Source organism: Hyla sarda, unplaced genomic scaffold (genome assembly GCF_029499605.1).
Source record: "Hyla sarda isolate aHylSar1 unplaced genomic scaffold, aHylSar1.hap1 scaffold_311, whole genome shotgun sequence".
NCBI classification, from domain to species: Eukaryota; Metazoa; Chordata; class Amphibia; order Anura; family Hylidae; genus Hyla; species Hyla sarda.
The window spans coordinates 53,905-66,834 of NW_026609836.1; positions in this window are offsets into that span (position 1 = coordinate 53,905).

A 12,930-nucleotide genomic window follows, 5' to 3' on the forward strand; every position below is an offset into this window, starting at 1 on the left:
ATACTGCTATATACACCGCAGGAGAAATGCTAGCACAGGCTTCCAGTATCCGTATACACTGCTATATACACCGCAGGAGAAATGCTAGCACAGGCTTCCAGGATCCGTAGTTTCAGGTGCTGCACATTTCGTATCTTCACAGCATAGACAATTGCCTTCAGATGACCCCAAAGATAAAAGTCTAAGGGGGTCAGATCGGGATACCTTGGGGGCCATTCAACTGGCTCATGATGACCAATCCACTTTCCAGGAAACTGTTCATCTAGGAATGCTCGGACCTGACACCCATAATGTGGTGGTCACCATCTTGCTGGAAAAACTCAGGGAACGTGCAGCTTCAGTGCATAAAGAGGGAAACATCATCATCATGGAGCAATTTCACATATCCAGTGGCCTTGAGGTTTCCATTGATGAAGAATGGCCCCACTATCTTTGTACCACATATACCACACCAGACCATCAATGTTTGTGTCCCACAGTCTTGGAGGGATCTATCCAATGTGGTTAGTGTCAGACCAATAGCGCTGGTTTTGTTTGGTAACTTCACCGTTCACATAAAAGTTTCCTCATCACTGAACAAAATTTTCTGCGTAACCTGAGGGTCCTGTTCCAATTTTTGTTTTGCCCATTCTGCAGATTCAGTGCGCCGATCTGGGTCATCCTCGTTGAGATGCTGCAGTAGCTGGAGTTTGTGCTATTCGTGTGTCGCTAATATGCGCCGAAGGGATGTCCGACTAATACCGCTCTCCAGTGACATGCGGCGAATGCTGCGCTGTGGGCTCTTGCTGAATGAAGCGAGGACAGCCACTGATGTTTCTTCATTAGTGACAGATTTCATGCGTCCACATTTTGGCAAATCCAACACTGAACCAGTTTTACGAAACTTAGCAAGCAGTTTGCTAACTGTAGCAAGGGAGATGGGTGGTCTCGTAGGGTGTCTTGCATTGAAATCTGCAGCAATGATCCGGTTACTGCGTTCACCAGACATCAACACAATTTCTATCCGCTCCTCACGTGTTTACAGCCATTGACATGTCATCGAAGTTAACAAAGCAAAACTTGTAAATAACTCATGAAATAATAAAGTTATGTTAAAGCCAAGCACATCATTGTTTTTCTTGTGAAATTCCCAATAAATTTGATGTGTCACATGACCCTCTTCCTATTGGAAAAATAAAAGTTGGATTCAAAATGGCCAACTTCAAAATGGCCGCCATGGTCACCACCCATCTTGAAAATATACATATACTAATGTGCCACAAACATGAAGTTAATATTACCAACCCTTCCCATGTTATTAAAGTGTATCCATAGAAATGGCGCGCCCTGTAGATCACCAATCCAGAACGGGCTGACCAGTAGTCTATATCTAGATCACCAATCCAGAACTGGAGAACCAGTAGTCTATATCTAGATCACCAATCCAGAACGGGCGGACGAGTAGTCTATATCTAGATCACCAATCCAGAACGGGTGGACCAGTGGTCTATATCTAGATCACCAATCCAGAACAGGCGGACCAGTAGTCTATATCTAGATCACCAATCCAGAACGGGCTGACCAGTAGTCTATATCTAGATCACCAGTCTAGAACGGGTGGACCAGTAGTCTATATCTAGATCACCAATCCAGAACAGGCGGACCAGTAGTCTATATCTAGATAACCAATCCAGAATGGGCTGACCAGTAGTCTATATCTAGATCACCAGTCTAGAACGGGCGGACCAGTAGTCTATATCTAGATCACCAGTCTAGAACTGGAGGACCAGTAGTCTAATTCTAGATCACCAGTCACCTCTGGTCTATATCACTTCTTCACACAGTCCCAGCGTGAGGGACCGGCATCATGGAGGACATAGTCGTGTCTGAAGCCCCAGTTGCGATCGGGTTTGAACTTTGACCTTCATGGTCGTTCACAATTCTGTTCTTCATTTCTCAAATTGTGTTTCCCATCCAGAGTGACTCCAGCTGTTGTAAAACTACAACTCCCAGTATGCCTGACCAGCCAACTACTGTCGGGGCATACTGGAAGTTGTGCAACAGCTGGAGGTCCACATTTGGAGACCACTGATCTTCTGCATGAACAACAAGGTGGAACGAAAAATTCCAGAGAACGATTGTCTCCAGGAGAACAGTCTACACCCCATAGGTAATGGGCAACAAGAAGGGGCAAATTATTAGGGGCAATTGCTGCCACTCAGATGCCACAGGATCAGCTGGAAAGGAGAGATAGTAAATGTCCACCGATCCCTGTAGACTCACATGGTGGATCGTCCAGTGGATCTCCCATGTGGCCCCTTCTATAAAGAGGCTTCTGACGTGCCCTGATCTCCTGTCTAGAAGGTCCTGTCCTCCGAGTGGCTGGAGACCTTTATATATCTTATAAGAGTATTCAGCGTGTCCCATATAGGAGCAATCAGCATGTCCCACAGCTTTGTAATGGACAGTGGTCTCCTGGTTCTCTCTATCCTCTTCTATGAGACAATGTGGTCTGGACATTCCCACAGGAGAGAACACTATTCAGTGTAGGATCCAGCCACGTCTGCCACGCTGCTTTTGTTTCGGTCTCTCCTGGCTTTAGGTGTGTCAGTTGTCTCAAACTGTGGCCCGCCAGATGTCTCAACACTTCAACTCCCAGCATCCTGGGAGTTGAAGTTTTGCATAAGAGAAGCCTTGATTTACCTTTCATGATCAGTGTGGATCCTCTGGAGAAGGCAGACAGGTGTTTGGCTGTCAGGCATGCTGGGAGTTGAAGTTTTGCCACATCTGTAGGGCCACAGTTTGAGACCCCTGAGGTATATGAACCTTTACGGTTCTGATCAGTCATTGATGTCATCACATGCGGCGTCCATCCTATAGTAGACAGTGGCCCCGATTTACTATTGTAAACCCGACATCTTTTGTCTAGTTGTCTGCGCCAGAATGTGCACCATGAGAAAAACCCTACTCACTCTCCATTTTACCCGGAAAAGGGGGGTGTCCCCGATATTTTCACAAAAGAACCAACATATTTACTAAGGTTTCCACAGAAAATGTGGTGGATTTCAGCCGAGGAAACCCGACGGATCAGAGAAGGTGTAAAAAAATAATAATAATGTAGGGAAACCTTAGTAAATACCGCGGAAAAAATTGTAGGGAATTAAAACCCACAAAAGAAACCAACACAACACTCTGCTGATTTATGTTGAGGCCTTGGTAGGGACGATTTACCATTAGATACAAGAGGCCGGTGCCTATGGTGGCCTAGTGGTCAGGGGGTCTGGTCCTTAGTAGGGCGGTCCCCACGCCATATGTTTAAAGTATGAGTACCAATACTTTTTTTTTAAGTACTTGCCGATACCAATCATTCCCTTACGTCCTAACCAGTAGCACAGATGGGGTATTCCACCCCCCGCAAACTGGTTAGGACAGATGGAAGTTTTATTGAACCTAATTAAACAATCAGTGAAAACACACCCACAACACCCTGTATAAGTAAGAGGGTCATCCTCTGCCCCATTGTGTTTTTTTCTGTCCTCCCGGACAGTGGGACAGATGGTGACCCCCTTACTCCTGTTATATGAGTAGGAGGGGGGGGGTTTCTTACTTGCAAATTTGGGCATGGTTGCGCCCATCTGCTTCTATAAGCCACGGAGCCGCGACTCCAATCGCGGCCCCAGCCGGAAGTGCGTCAGCCGCGTCTGACGTCACTTCCTGTTTCTCTCTTCGCTTCCCGGCTCGGTTTTTTGGCGCCGTTTTTGCTAATAATGCGGCGAAACCGAGCGAGGAGCCTCCTTCTATAACCCTCTAACTTAGGGTTCCTTTTCCTCCTGTTTTTTGTAAGACAGGATTTCTTTATCTCTCTGTAACTCCGCCTTGTGGGCGGAGTCTTGTTTTGGCGCCAGCCAGGGGGATATTTAAACTTCCCCTAGGCTGTCATTCAGCCTCCTAGAGCGCAGAGCTGTTGGTACTTCCACAGTCCTGTCTTTTTGAGTCTAGTAGTGCATCCTTGCGGATACTACTGTTTCCCTATCTCTCTATCTTACCTGGTCTCTTGCTGAGAACTTTGGGTATTTTTATTATATTTTAGCTAGCCGCAATTTTTTTCTTGCCGCTACATTATCTAATCCCCCTCTCATATTTATCTAGATATGTCGACCGAGGGCTCAGGGGATCGTGAAGGCTTGGCAAAAAGATCCGCCAAGCGCAAGCACCTCTCTTGCCATGACTGCAATACTCCCCTTGAGGATAATTATGAATTTTCCAGGTGCCCTCCTTGTAGGGCTAAGTCTCTACCTTCCCACCAGACTGAGCCTACAGTCCAAGATATGTATGTGTGGGTCTCCTCTAACATGTCGGCCATGCAAGCCTCTATTGAGGAGCTGAAACACGTTGTCTCTCAGAAACGCGCCAGACCTTCTTCACCTCCCAGAATGGAGACGTCTGTGGATCAGGAGAGAGAAGATTCCAAGTCCTCCTCTTCGGATGAGGAGGTCGCTGCATCCTATTTCTTTCCGCTGGAAAAGACCCAGCATCTTCTGAGATCCATCCGGTCGGGGGACCAGGATGTTGATCCCGGGGAAGCCTCTACCTCCGCCTCTAAGGGACCTAGGGTCTTTAAAGCGGATGATACCCTTCTGTCCGTGCTTAGAACGGAATGGAAAAAATCAGAAAAGGGTCCGGTCTTAACTAAAAGATTTAAGACCATGTTTCCTATACAGGAATCTCAGCTTTCCTCCTGGGGCCCTGTCCCTAAGGTTGACATGGCAGTTGCCAAACTGTCCAAGAGGACAGTGGTCCCTGCTGAGGATAGGTCTTCCTTGCAGGATCCAATGGATGGGAAGGCTGACTGTGCCATGAGGCGCTCCTACTCCACCGCTTCTGCGTCTGCATCAGTGGCGATAGCTTGCTCAGAGGTAGCAAACTTTTTAAAGACCCGTCTTTCTAACATCCAGTCGGATTTGGACCAGGGGGTTCCTAGGGATGAAATTCTTTCATCCTTCAAGACGACCAATCTGGCCGTTGATTTTTTGTGCGATGCTTCCACCCAGCATCTTAAATTGGCCTCCAAGTCTATGGCCCTGGCTTCCGCTGGACGACGTCCTCTATGGTTAAAACCTTGGAAGGTTGACAACTCTTCCAAGAACACCTTATGTGCTATGCCTTACGAACCCGGCATTCTTTCCGGAGCTGAGCTGGACCGCATTATGGAGGGACTTTCTGACAAGAAAGGCAAGTCCCTTCCTTATTCCTCCTTTCGTGGTCGAGGCCGGCGTTCTGGGGGCGGATCAGCCCCCCAGCCTAAGCCTCAGAGAGAATGGGGTAATCAACGCCGGGGCGGAAAACGCTCCCGTGGCTCCAAAGACAACAGAAAGCTCTGACTGCGGGCTTCTACGAAGCTCTGGGTTCCTTGCCGAGGTGACCTTTCCAGTTTCCCATCCTGCCCCCCAGATTCCAGTTGGTGGTCGTCTTCACCACTTTTCAAGCGCCTGGTCCCTCCACATTCAGGACCCTTGGGTCCTGAGATTAATCTCGGATGGTTATTCGATAGACCTCGAATCAATTCCCCCACCCAATTATGTGGAGACAAGAGTTCTTTCACCAATCAAACAGGGGGCGCTAGAAACCTACATTCTGGAATACATCCAGAAGAATGCCTTAGAGGAAGTTCCTCTTGCAGAGCGGGGGTCAGGAATTTATGCTCCAGTCTTCCTAGTTCCCAAGGTAACAGGAGACTGGCGGATGATTATAGATCTGAGATATCTCAATCAGTATGTGAAGCACAAACGCTTTCGTATGGAAACTATTCAATCTGTGGTCAACCTCATCTCGCCAGGGGATTACCTGGCTACTCTGGATCTAAAGGATGCTTACCTTCATATTCCTATTCATCCGGTATCCAGAAAGTATCTAAGGATCGCAGTTCAGGTAGGGGGAGTTCTAAAACACCTCCAGTTTGTAGCCCTCCTGTTTGGAATTTCTTCGGCCCCACACACATTTACCAAAGTGGTGGTAGCGGTAGTTGCTGCTCTAAGGCTCCAGGGGCTCAGCATCGTTCCCTACCTAGACGATTGGCTCCTCAGAGCTCCTTCTTCTGCGATCCTGTCCCAACATCTCCAACTAGCAGTATCCTTCCTTCACCAGTTAGGGTGGATAGTCAATTGGGCCAAATCCAATTTCCTCCCAACGACCTCAGTGAGGTTCCTCGGCTTCATAGTCGACTCAATCTCCATGACACTTTACCTCTCTCCCGAGAGGAAATCTCGGGTTCAAGAATCGGCCCTTTTTCTCTCTGTACCCCGGAGAGTTTCCATTCGCACTCTCATGCGGATGTTGGGACTTATGTCCGCTACCGTGGATGCGGTTCCTTGGGCTCTTTGGCATCTACGCCCTCTTCAATCAGAGGTGCTCGCCACTTGGAATCTCAGGCCCTCGGGCCTAAACAAGTGCCACTCCCTGTCTTATCGAGTCCGGTCCTCTCTCAGATGGTGGTCTCACCTCGAGGACGGCAAGTCAATGATCCAACCCTCTTGGATCATACTTACTACCGACGCGTCCCTTGTAGGTTGGGGAGCGCATCTCTTGGATCTGTTAGTGCGGGGATCTTGGTCTCCACAGGAGAGAGGGTTAACCTCCAATCTCCTCGAGATTCGAGCCATCAGATTAGCACTCCTCCACTTTGCTTCTCTTCTTCAAGGGAAAGCAGTAAAGATCCAATCCGACAGCATGACGGCTGTATTGTACATCAACAAGCAGGGAGGCACTCGATCACAAAGCCTCCTCAGAGAGGTGGGTCTGATCTTGGATTGGGCAGAGAGGAACCTAACCCATCTGTCGGCAGTTCACATTCGGGGATCTCTCAATGTGATCGCCGACCGCCTGAGCAGAGGACTTTCAACTGGAGAATGGTCTCTCCATCCAGAGATGTTCAAACAAATAACACTCAGGTGGGGTATGCCAGAAATAGATCTTATGGCAACAAGGTTCAACACCAAAGTGGTGAGATTTTGTTCCCTGTACAGGGAAGACAACCCAGTAGCAATCGATGCTCTCTCAATCCCATGGAGGTTCAGGCTGGCCTACATCTTCCCTCCAATTTCCTTGATCCCAAGGGTATTGATGAAAATCAGGCAGGACCAAGCCTCTGTCATAGCCATAATTCCATTTTGGCCCAAGAGAGCTTGGTTTACCCAACTCTTGCAAATGAGTCGGGGACAATTCTGGAGGCTTCCCCCAGAGCAAGCACTAGTGTCGGGGGACACTCACAGCTGCTCAGATCTTCAAATGTTCAACCTGACAGCCTGGAGGTTGACCAGTCCCTTCCACATCTAGAAGGGCTTTCTAGTGCGGTCTTGAATACCCTCTCGCATTCCAGAGCGGAGTCCACTAATAGAGCCTATAAAAGAATTTGGACAACTTTTCAGTCTTGGTGCTCCAAGAAACAACTACCTGGACAGAATCCAGCTGTTGCCACAATCCTCAACTTTCTCCAGGAGGGATTAGACAAGAATCTATCTCCTTCCACACTCAGAGTTCAGGTATCAGCCATCTCTGCCTTTCTCAATAAACCATTGTCTCAAGACCCACTAGTCAAAACATTCTTGAGGGGATCCTCAAGGTTAAAACCTACAATTGTACAACCTGTCCCAGCATGGGACTTATCGATGGTGCTCAAGGGGTTAGCATCTCCCCCCTTTGAGCCCTTGGAGGAGGTGGACATGAAATTTGTTACCATTAAAATAACTTTTTTACTGGCAATCACTTCAGCCAAAAGGATTGGGGAACTTCAAGCGCTCTCGGCACTTGAACCATATACTAAATTTTTGCCGGATCGAGTGTTACTCAGATTCATGCCATCCTTTATGCCTAAAGTTCCATCATTCCAAAATATAAATCAAGTTATATCCCTGCCAGTATTTTCTCCTCCTCCATCCTCCAATGAAGATAGTTCTCTTCATTGCCTAGATATCTCGAGATGTCTCCAGATCTATATAAGAAGATCTTTGGAGTTTCGGAAGGATGAAAATCTGCTAATTCTCTTTTCAGGACCCAAGAGAGGTCTTAAAGCTTCAAAGCCCTCCATCAGTAGATGGGTAAAAGATGCCATTCGTATTGCCATGGTATCCCAAGGTAAGGAGCCTCCTGAGTTTGTAAAAGCTCATTCCACCAGGTCTGTATCTACCTCCTTTGCGGAAAGGAGTCTTGTTCCCTTGGAACATATATGCAAAGCTGCTTCCTGGAGTTCACTCTCCACATTTATCACCCACTACAGACTTGACAGTAGATTGGCCGATTTTTCCTCATTTGGACGGACAGTATTATCTGCCGTCAGGCATGAGAGCCCTCCCTCATAGGGTTTCTGCTTGCCATTTCCCCATCTGTGCTACTGGTTAGGACGTAAGGGAATCGTTAATTTCTAACGATAATTTGTTTTCCTTTAGTCCTAACAGTAGCACAACTTTCCCTCCCTAGTTAAGTTATTTTCTTCTATTGTTTGCCTTTAGTTCTTCTTGTTACTACACAATGGGGCAGAGGATGACCCTCTTACTTATACAGGGTGTTGTGGGTGTGTCTTACTGATTGTTTAATTAGGTTCAATAAAACTTCCATCTGTCCTAACCAGTTCGCGGGGGGGTGGAATACCCCATCTGTGCTACTGTTAGGACTAAGGGAAAACAAATTATCGTTAGAAATTAACGACTCTTTGTGTCATGTGACATGGTTTTTAAATTGTAAAGATTTTTTTTTTTCTTTTTAGTTTTTAATAGAGGAAGGGCTTTTTTATGTAACAAAAAAAAAACAGGAGGGGTGATTCAAACTTTAATTAGAGAAGGGGTTAGTTCACATTTATTGTGATTATTTTTGTTTTACTTTAACTTTTTTCACTATCTTTTTTTTTAGTCCCCATAGGGGACTATTACATGTAATCTGTAGATTGCATACACTGATCAATGCTATGTCATGACACTGATCAGTGTTATCGATGCCTCTTTACTACTGCCTGCTATAGCTCAGGACTGATCAGTGTTATCAGCACTCCATTACTACAGCCTGCCATAGCACAGCATTGATCAGTGTTATCAGCACTCCATTACTACAGCCTGCCATAGCACAGCATTGATCAGTGTTATCAGCACTCCATTACTACAGCCTGCCATAGCACAGCATTGATCAGTGTTATCAGCACTCCATTACCACAGCCTGCCATATCACAGCATTGATCAGTGTTATCAGCACTCCATTACTACAGCCTCCCATATCACAGTATTGATCAGTGTTATCAGCACTCCATTACTACAGCCTCCCATATCACAGTATTGATCAGTGTTATCAGCACTCCATTACTACAGCCTGCCATAGAACAGCATTAATCAGTGGTATTGGTGCTCCATTACTACAGCCTGCCATATCACAGCATTGATCAGTGTTATCAGCACGCCATTACTACAGCCTGCCATAGCACAGCATTGATCAGTGTTATCAGCACTCCATTACTACAGCCTGCCATATCACAGCATTGATCAGTGTTATCAGCACTCCATTACTACAGCCTGCCATAGTACAGCATTGATCAGTGTTATCAGCACTCCATTACTACAGCCTGCCATATCACAGCATTGATCAGTGTTATCAGCACTCCATTACTACAGCCTGCCATAGTACAGCATTGATCAGTGTTATCAGCACTCCATTACTACAGCCTGCCATATCACAGCATTGATCAGTGTTATCAGCACTCCATTACTACAGCCTGCCATAGTACAGCATTGATCAGTGTTATCAGCACTCCATTACTACAGCCTGCCATGGCACAGCATTAATCAGTGGTATTGGTGCTCCATTACTATTGCCTGCCATGGCTGGCTGAAGTAAAGGAGCGACGATTGGACGGCATGGAGCACGGTAAGGGACCTCCGGCCATCCTCTCTGTCCTGATTGGGACACCGCGATTTCGCTGCAGTGATCCCGATGAGCATTCGAGCTAACCAACAGTTAATTTCAGTACTTTTAGATGCCACAATCAACTTTGATGGCGCCATCTTAAGGGTTACTGCCGGATATCACCGCGATCACTGATGTTCAGCATTATCCACAGGTCCCGACTATGACGCGTGCTCAGCTGCTGACCGCACTGCATTGTTCGGTAGTGGGCACGGGGCACCTCCAGGGGTTCTGCCGGAAGGTATTGGATTAGGTATCGGGGACATTTGCACGAGTACAAGTACTTGTTCAAATGTCCTGATAAAGAAACGTCGGCACTGCTTACACGTGGAACTATCACTCTGTGTGCTGCGGCACACACCTTTGCCCATAATGAGATCACTGGGGCATACGTGGTGATCAGTCATAAAAAGTACAACTTGAATCCAATATTTGGCAGAATTAGACGCCACTCACAATAGCAATGCAATCCACCAGAGGTCATGAGGAAGCGCGTCATAGTGTGAAACGGCCCGTTGGCCATTACCTGTATCTGAAGAGCTGAATAATGAAATGAATGGATTTCATTGATATCGTGAGTGCCGTCTAATTCTACCAAATATTGGACTTGTTCCTTATGGGTCCTGATATTGGTATCGGTATAGGGACATCCCTAGTCCTTAGGGTCACATTATACTTCATCATCATCTCTACCCAGAAATCTATTTATGCGGTTGCCTCCGTTCCTATAGATTCTTCCAGTCTTCGTCAACTGTGTGATCAACTATGGACAACATCATCCTGCACCTCTGCTGCCCAATATAAAGGGTAAACTGTAACCCCCTAGCTTATCATCACATGACCAGAGTGTAGAGGGGAAGAGTCTTGATAATAGAAGCGGGGTGCCTCTTATATTAGACCCATAGATTGTATAAAACATCATATGAAGACTAATAATAAACACAACTACAACAAAGATAAAGGCAAATGAATGTGGGGAAAAAGACACCAGAATTATAACAAAACAAGAAATATAATAAAATGCTGATGAGTACCCCTATCGAGAAGACATTACTGCATTATAATAAAGCAGCAGCAGCTTGGTACTGCTGTCCTGCCACAAACATTACTGCATTATAATAAAGCAGCAGCAGCTTGGCACTGCTGTCCTGCCACAAACATTACTGCATTATAATAAAGCAGCAGCAGCTTGGCACTGCTGTGCTGCCACAAAGATTACTGCATTATAATAAAGCAGCAGCAGCTTGGCACTGCTGTCCTGCCACAAACATTACTGCATTATAATAAAGCAGCAGCAGCAGCTTGGCACTGCTGTCCTGCCACATATGGACTATTATATACACAGACTAACCAGTTACTGATATTGTGGTCTCTGCTGTACAACCAACCAGCAGTGTTAAAGGAGTACTCCAACCAACCAGCAGCGTTAAAGGAGTACTCCAACCAACCAGCAGTGTTAAAGGAGTACTCCAACCAACCAGCAGCGTTAAAGGCGTACTCCAACCAACCAGCAGTGTTAAAGGAGTACTCCAACCAACCAGCAGCGTTAAAGGGGTAGTCATCCAACCAGTAGTGCTAAAGGGGTACTCCATCCAAACAGCATTGCTTACCTGTCTCCAGTTCTAAAACCACCAAAAATCCATTTGCATTGTTGATATATAGTCCTCTCCCCCACCATGTTCTCTCAGTACTTCCTAGTTGAGCTTATGCTCAGTACTACAATTCCCATAATGCATTGCTTTCCCTCAGCTCTTCATCACAGTCCTCCCATCCTACCTACTGCCCTTCCACAACACTCCTGCCAGTTCCCCACCCAGAGCTGCTGAACATCTCATTTTACAGCAGACTATAACAAAGTGAGGTTGCAGCACCTGCTGTATTCATTTTTTTTGTCTGCTCCTCTGCCTGTATCATTGCTCAGCACAAGACAGCATGCTGAAACCACACCTCATTCTCCCTTAATGTCCCAACAAAGATATTTATGTATATGACAGAGAGATGGTGATGAAGCTGTAGGGCCCGGTCAGAGGAGATGACGTCATGTAGGGGGCAGGGTTAGAGCTCAGATAAGATCCAGTCACGCTTCCTGAGAAAGCAGCCCTGGAGGAACACGTTGGAACATTGTAAAGAGGTATTCCCCCTTTATAAACACTTCTTAGGCCACATATTGCAGTAGGGCTTCACGAGCATAACCCAGGCCTACCTTTGTTCCAAGCTTTGGATGATTTATTTTCCCCCCCAATTTTTTTTTAAACTGTCCAAGCGTGTCAGAGGCGGGGCCCAAGGGCTGCAACAACTCTCCCTACCCATGTAATGCACGCTCCTCCTGTGGAGTGACACACAGCGGCGGCCCTGTGTCATCCTGCACATGCTCAGTCAATACATCATTAGAGGCGGGGTGACTGATCTCTCTGCCTTTAGCTATTAAGATGAACGATTAGTGTATTAGAGACCCTGAATCAATCACAGATTCACCGCGCATGCGCAGTAATACAGAACACCTACACACGGCCTTTGTGGTCCCAGGCCCCGCCTCCCTTTTTTAAAGGATATTTAAAAACATTTTTTAAATCAACTGGTTCCAGAAAGTTAAACAGATTTGTAAATTACTTCTATTTAAAAATCTTAATCCTTCCAGTACTTATCAGCTGCTACATGCTCCACAGGAAGTTATTTTCTTTTTGAATTTCCTTTCTGTCAGACCACAGTGCCCTCTGTTGACACCTCTGTCCGTTTTAGGAACTGTCCAGAGTAGGAGAAAATCCTCATAGCAAACCTCTCCTGCTCTGGACAGTTCCTGACATGGACAGCAGAGAGCATTATGGTCAGACTGGAAATAACTACACAACTTCCTGTGGAGCATACAGCAGCTGTTAAATACTGGAAGGAATAAGATTTCTTAATAAAACTAATTTACAAATCTGGCACCAGTTGATTACATTTTTTTTCCCAGCGGAGTACCCCTTTAAATCATCTAAAGCTTGGAACAAAGGTATGCCTGGATTCTGG